This window comes from Dermacentor albipictus, unplaced genomic scaffold (genome assembly GCF_038994185.2).
Source record: "Dermacentor albipictus isolate Rhodes 1998 colony unplaced genomic scaffold, USDA_Dalb.pri_finalv2 scaffold_22, whole genome shotgun sequence".
Lineage (NCBI taxonomy): Eukaryota > Metazoa > Arthropoda > Arachnida > Ixodida > Ixodidae > Dermacentor > Dermacentor albipictus.
Genome location: NW_027225576.1, coordinates 5,402,448 through 5,409,641, shown reverse-complemented (window position 1 = coordinate 5,409,641; position 7,194 = coordinate 5,402,448).

Sequence of the window (7,194 nt, the reverse complement as noted above, 5' to 3'; positions counted from 1 at the left end):
ACTATTAGTGCAAGGCCCCCCACATCTATGCGGCAAGTGCCATAGCTCGAAACTGAATTTTTCCTTTAGTGTTTCACAAGGCGTCTGATATGTCCACATTAGATGTGATTGTGTTTGTTTTTATTTATCCTAGTGTGGAGAGAGCATCATTAAATTATTTTTTTATTTTTGCATGTCTTGTCTTTTGTTTATGAATTTATCAAGCAGCAGTCTCATGATGCTAAAGTGACTTATGTAATGACAATCAGCTCTTGTTTTGCAAAAAAACAACGCATTTCCTGACCCATTGTTTGACATCCCCTCACTCGCATAATTTTTCGGAGTATTCTACCTATATTGACTTGCTTGACCTCCACTAAAGAGTCCTGCATTTTCAAATACGACTCTTTCCTTAAAATCATTCGGAACTTCTCATAATTTCTGTACCTTGGGCTTCTGATACTCTGCATTCACAATTTTTGCTTGTTTCTGACTAGAAATGTCTTCTTTAATTTAGAGCTTAAATTTTACATTTGGAACACATGGAAGGGCTTGCCATTGCATATCTGCATAAAAGGGAAACATGTTTCATTAAACATTTGCAAAATCCAATTGAAGATTGATGAATGCAGCTTGCAGTGTGATATGACTGAATGAGCCATAAAAGTAACTCATCTCACTTGGTAAATTAAAGCACATATTAGTGTGATGTACAAGATATGTTACACTAACGTGGTGGTTTTTCTTGCTTATACAGCAAAATAATCGGTGCGCGAGAAAAAATTATTTTTGCATACCTCTTGTACACACTGATTTAAGGAAAATGAGTTGGAGCTGTCCACATGATCTACTTATTTTACGTGCGAGTATGGTCAACAAAAATGTGTCCCAGCTGCTTAGTGGTATTTGAGATTATGTTAGTATTGCATATGTGCCTGTTGTCTAAAATAATTGAATTTTGAAGATGCTCGCAGGAATCTGATGTGCATATCTGCAGTTTATGGATACATGTAAAAGATTCAGCATCAAGGGCAAGTGAACGGTATCACAGGCCCGTAGTCGATCATGCAAATAGATTCGCTGCACAAATTTGTGACCAAGAAAGATATTCCACATGAGATGGCATGCAAGGAAGCGTTGAAAATATTGCACAGTTAATAAAACGCTTACGCTAATAATATGTGGGTTGATGCACTCGTTATGCAAAACGGAGGTGAGGCGTGCAGACAGGACACAAGAGTAGAGTATTTACAAGCAAACAACACGAGCCCCGCCCACTTCTTTACTCTTGTGTCCTGTCTGCACGCCTCGCCTATGTTTTGCATAATGAATCCTTACCAACTAGCTCAGCTTTCTGTCGTTCTAAGTATCGATGCACTCGATTTCGTCCACATTAGGCACTCGCCTCTTGATTACTTCGTGGCACAGAAATACTCGGCATCAGGCTGTTTTTCTGCTGTGGCCTTTGTACAAGCATGATTGTTCAAAGTGCAACAAATAAACAGATTCTTTGAGTTGCTTGTGGCTTCGCCAGTACAATTCCAGTGCGCTGGTCCGCCTGTCCAGCAATTTCCTACTGAAGGGAAACCTGCAAATAAAAACACCGCTCCGCACGCAGAAAAATGCTCTACTGTGACGCTTCTCAAACGATTGTGATGCACCACAAGAGCTGCCTACTCGCGTGATATTCTCAACAAGGGGATACATTCGTTTACTTACATGTGAAGGTATATGCCAGACTACTTCGGGGCTTCGGTGGCACATAAGGTACGAGTGTGCCATAGCATCCGATGTCGACGCGCGATCGCATGTCAAACCTAAACGAAACTACTACGCATCCCAAAAACAGATTCGAAACCGAAATTCGTGTCATCCTTTATTGCATGAAAGCGTATATCGTAATTTACATAAGCCACGGACTTAGTGATCGCTTTCTGTAAACTTAATATTAACGCAGCACCTTCATAAAGCCATCAGGTATGCGTATTTAGATGACAAACCATAAGGTGACCTGTACTTGTTTTCAGCTTTTTCAATAATAATTGCGCTGGCCACATTGACCAGTAGCAACAGGGCGGCGCCCTAGAGGTTCCCACTTTTCCGGCCCAGCTTTTCCTCTAGAGTTGTTCTACTAACTCTATGCCGCCAACCTACCCTCCTCCTTCACGCTCCTCTCTCACTCACTCCCTCAGCTTCCGGCGTCAAGCGGAACTTACGTAGCTTCAGCTTCCTGTTCCGAGGGGAAGTGACGCTATGTTTTTAGCGTTGTGTACTTTCGCGTCTACGGAGAGGCTTTGGGCGCGTTAAAGGGAAGCTGAAGCGGTTTTCAATTTCCATGAATTTCTGGGATTGGGAAGAACAGACCTAATAATTTACGGTTCCGCAATTTTTTTCTTCGTTTTGTTAATATAAGGGGCGGAAATCGCTTTCTAAATCACCCCCGCGGACACGCCCCCATCGCTTCCCGGAGCGCCGGGTGAGGAGGTTAACAGAGGAGAGAACCGGCGAGAGTGACGTCACTGGCGGGGACCGAGCTGCCGGACCGGCGTGCTGGCATGCGCTGGCATGCCTCCTTCCGTCCTGCGCTTTACTGAACGACGCTACGAGAGATTTGCCGCCGCCGCCACTCACGTTTGTTTTGCGATTTTCGTAGACTGTTCTTTCCTTCTGTGCTGCGTGAGTGCCTACGGCCAAGGGCGCCCAACATGCCCTCGTTCTGTGCAGCAATCGGCTGCGCGAACACACGCGGGCGAGACGATGTGGTGTTTCACAGGTTCCCGAAGCACAAGAAGCTTGCAGCGCAGTGCGGTGAGGAGAGATAAGTTCGTGCCGACGAAATCAACAGTGCTGTGCTCGGATCATTTCCGCGATAGCTGGATAGCCTTACGACAAATGCGGAAACGCGTTGTTGCTAGCGTTGCTATACTCCGTTTCATACATCAGGTGCAACGCTGTGGAGGCTTGAGATACTTCTTGCAGTGGCTGCGTTCGCACTTAGAAAAAGTTCGGTGTTTCTTGACCCGATTTTTGAGAAAACTTTTCATATATAAGCTCAGTTCTGAATGAAAAAAAAAAGAATTTACCCATAGAAACAATCCGTGTACTTATACGGCTGCTAACACGTTCTTTTAAATCAATTTTCTTTTCGGCATTCTTTAATTGCAGCCCGTCGCGGCAGCTTCACGTGCATGCTCGCGCGAGCAAATGCCGCTGGCACGCTGCGAACCATAGACGGAAACGCGCGCAGTAATATATTTTGGTAACCGGACTTCGTGCGTAGCTTCCACAGCGTTGCACCTGAGGTATAAATTTGAGTATAGGCTTGCCTAGTGACATTCGACGTACGGTTGCAGTTATCATGTTTACCACACTGCGGTGCTAAAGCTGCCTAATATCTTTATGTCAACACTAGCATGGAGCGCGCATACCGATTCTTGATCGAGCCACAATCGCAAAGTCGTCGAACCATATTCTGAATAGTGCACATATAATCCCCCTGACCATCTCGATCTGGATGTGTATGATAAGCAACTTCCATGACTGTACCTCGCAGCACTGCATGTGCGTGCTTTGAAACGCGGCACTTATGTTCGCGATCGTGTATCAACGCTCAGAAAACCACGGGACTTCAGACAAGCAGCGGCAAGGTGCTTGACATCGCGGAATTGTACCCGTGTTTACAATCTAATGAGAAGTTAGTGCTTCGGCATTCTTCCAGCAGCAAGTTCCCAGTGACACTTTAGCGCATTTTTTCTCCCGTCATTGGAACGTGCAGCTACATGAAAAAAAAAGCATACGTAACAGCTAAGATTTCCAGCGCGCGAGAAGGTGTACACATCGCTCTCGCTTTTGGCACACTCAACATCGTCGTTGCCGCCGTTGCCGCCATCGTTTTCCGTATCGGCTGTCTGTTCGAACATGTACGGCGAAAATACAAGCTGTCCGAGACAGCGAGAACGTTCCATAATGCTTACAACCCAGCTATGCAGCCAGAAAGAACAGCGTGCTACGCTCTCAAACGGCGGCGCCGACCGGCGACTGCCGCCACTGACGTCACAGCGGCTCCGACCAATCACGGGCAACAGCGGCGTTCGCGCGATACCCTGAGGCGCTGGTGCGCGTTTTCATGAAAAAACAGCCGCTTGCACTTGTTTCCGCCCTTTTTGAACGAGATATTCGTGTTCAGGGGACTCAAAACTGTAGAAAGCCGCAGAGAACTCATTTTTTTCGAAAAGTGTTTCAGCTTCCCTTTAAGTTAGCGCGCTCCGAACTCCAAAGGAGCACGCTCGAGTGCGCTCGAGTGCGACGCCTTCGGAGCTTAACTTAACGGCCATTTTCGCCGACTGTTTTCGGGTGCGTGCGACTGTTTTCTGGCGAATGTTATGTTGCTTCCGCATCCGCTATTGCACTTCGCGCGCTTTTCGAAAATGGCCCCGCCGACCGTACTTCTGCAGTCCTTGAGGTAGAAGAACTTCACGCGCGGCGACGGAGGCAGCAGCAGCGGATTACAATGCGATGCAAGCTCAAAGCGCGCCAACACGTTGCCGATCTCGCCTGACAGCAGCTTCAGACGCCCGGCAGCGCGGCGGCGAGAGGAACGAGTGGGCAAGGAGAACCGACTTACATTGGTTGAAAGAGTAGGAAACACGTAATTTTTCCGGAAGCCGTAGCAGGCGCGCGCTCTCGTGCACCGTTTCCAGGATGGTGCGCGTAGAGCGCGCTCCGCGATCACGCGCCGGAAGTCGCTTTTTAGCCGTTAAGCTTAAAAGAGCGCGCTCTGCTGGCTAGAGCGCGCTCGAGCGCCTTAACTTAACGCGCCCTTTAATTGCACCAGCTGCGGTTGAAACTGTTAATGCGATTCCATCCAAGAACCGCCGCCTATTGTAATCGGCGATCTGGTCGTGTTCGCTGCTTCGCGTCAACCTGCGACGGGTTGTGCCTCGAGAGACAACGTACAGTGGAATGCAGTGCCTGGGTGCTTGGAGACCGCTCCCATTTTTCGTGCATTTGGAAAACAGCGACCGCAAACTACTACTTCAGCGGAATACAACAGCTTGTCCCCTTTGAATTCTTCTTGTTTTGAAGCATACATCCCCTTCAGCCAGCACGTATGGAGGGACTTTAGTGAAGGAGTTCGCGACGCCAATTTGTACGGCAGACGCATAGAGTTTATGCTGTTGATTCTGAGGTTGAACTTGTCTCGTACGGCAGATCGAAGGTAACGAACGTCCCAAGTGCGTGCACTGCGTGAAGAACTGCAATGACGTGAAGCTATGAAATACAACAAGTTCAAATTTGCGTGGAAGGCATTCAGTGACATGGTGAAAGCAAGTGTGCTTTTCTTGTGCGATATGCGCGGAGGTGTGCAGTGAATTGGTGCGTGCGCGCGTGTTGTAACGCGTGCAAAGGTGTACGGCGAATTGTGTTAGTGTTGTGGGGCGAGCAGATGTGTACGGCGAATTATGTTCATGTGTTGTGCCCCAGCTCATGGCTTTCCGCACTTTGTCAGAGAAAGGGGACGACAGGCAAAGCGTGCGGGCGCAGCGTACGCAAATAAGCACGTATATGCACACGAATGACGCTTGGTGGAATGGCTAGAGCGAGCTACTCAAATTAGCACCGGTTGCTAAATACGGGCGTCTCACCATCGTCTGCAATCACAGTGGAAATTCTCGCAACGCAACTCCGGGAAGCGCAAACGCCGGAACCGGAAATCTTAAAACCGGACATGCCGGAACCGGAAACGCCGGAAGCGGAAATGCCGGAACCGGATTTGGTGTGAGGGGAAGAGGCCATAGAGTTAGTAGAACAACTCTAGAGGAAAAGCTGGGCCGGAAAAGTGGGAACCTCTAGGGCGCCGCCCTGACCTGAACTACTTCTAGCCACTGTACCTGTTGCTACTGGTCAATGTGGCCAGCGCAATTACTATTGAAAGAGCTGAGAACAAGCACAGGTCACCTTATGCTTTGTCATCTAAAAACGCATACCTGATGGCTTTATGAAGGTGGTGCGTTAATATTAAGTTTACAGAAAGCAATCACTAAGTCCGTGACCTATGTAAATCACGATGTACGCATTCATGCAATAAACGATGACGCGAATTTCGGTTTCGAATCTGTTTTTTGGATGCGTAGTAGTTTCGTTTAGGTTTGACATGCGATCGCGCGTCGACATCGGATGCTATGGCACACTCGTACCTTATGTGCCACCGAAGCCCCGAAGTAGTCTGGCATATACCTTCACATGTAAGTAAACGAATGTATCCCCTTGTTGAGAATATCACGCGAGTAGGCAGCTCTTGTGGTGCATCACAATCGTTTGAGAAGCGTCACAGTAGAGCATTTTTCTGCGTGCGGAGCGGTGTTTTTATTTGCAGGTTTCCCTTCAGTAGGAAATTGCTGGACAGGCGGACCAGCGCACTGGAATTGTACTGGCGAAGCCACAAGCAACTCAAAGAATCTGTTTATTTGTTGCACTTTGAACAATCATGCTTGTACAAAGGCCACAGCAGAAAAACAGCCTGATGCCGAGTATTTCTGTGCCACGAAGTATTCAAGAGGCGAGTGCCTAAGGCGGATGAAATCGAGTGCATCGAGACTTAGAATGACAGAAAGCTGAGCTAGTTGGTAAGGATTTATGCAAAACAGAGGTGAGGCGTGCAGACAGGACACAAGAGTAGAGAAGTGGACGGCGCTCGTGTTGCTTGCTTGCAAATACTCTACTCTTGTGTCCTGTCTGCACGCCTCACGTCCGTTTTGCATAACGAGTGCATCAACCCACATAATAATAGCGTAGGCGTTTTAGTAACTGTGCAATATTTTCAACACTTCCTTGCATGCCATTTCATGTGGAATATATTTTCTGGTCACAAATTTGTGCAGCGAATCTATTTGCATGATCGACTCCGGGCCTGTGGGATCGTTCACTTGCACTTGATGCTGTCTTTTACATGTATCCATAAACTGCAGATATGCATATCAGATCCCTGCGAGCATTTTCAAAATTCAATTATTTTCGACAACAGGCACATATGCAATACTGACATAATCCCGAATACCACTAAGCAGCTGGGACACATTTTTTGTTGACCATACTCGCAGGTAAAATAAGTACATCATGTGGACAGCTCCAGCTCATTTTCCTTAAGTCAGTGTGTACAAGGGTTATGCAAAAATACTTTTTTCTCGCGCACCGATTATTTTGCTGTATAAGCAA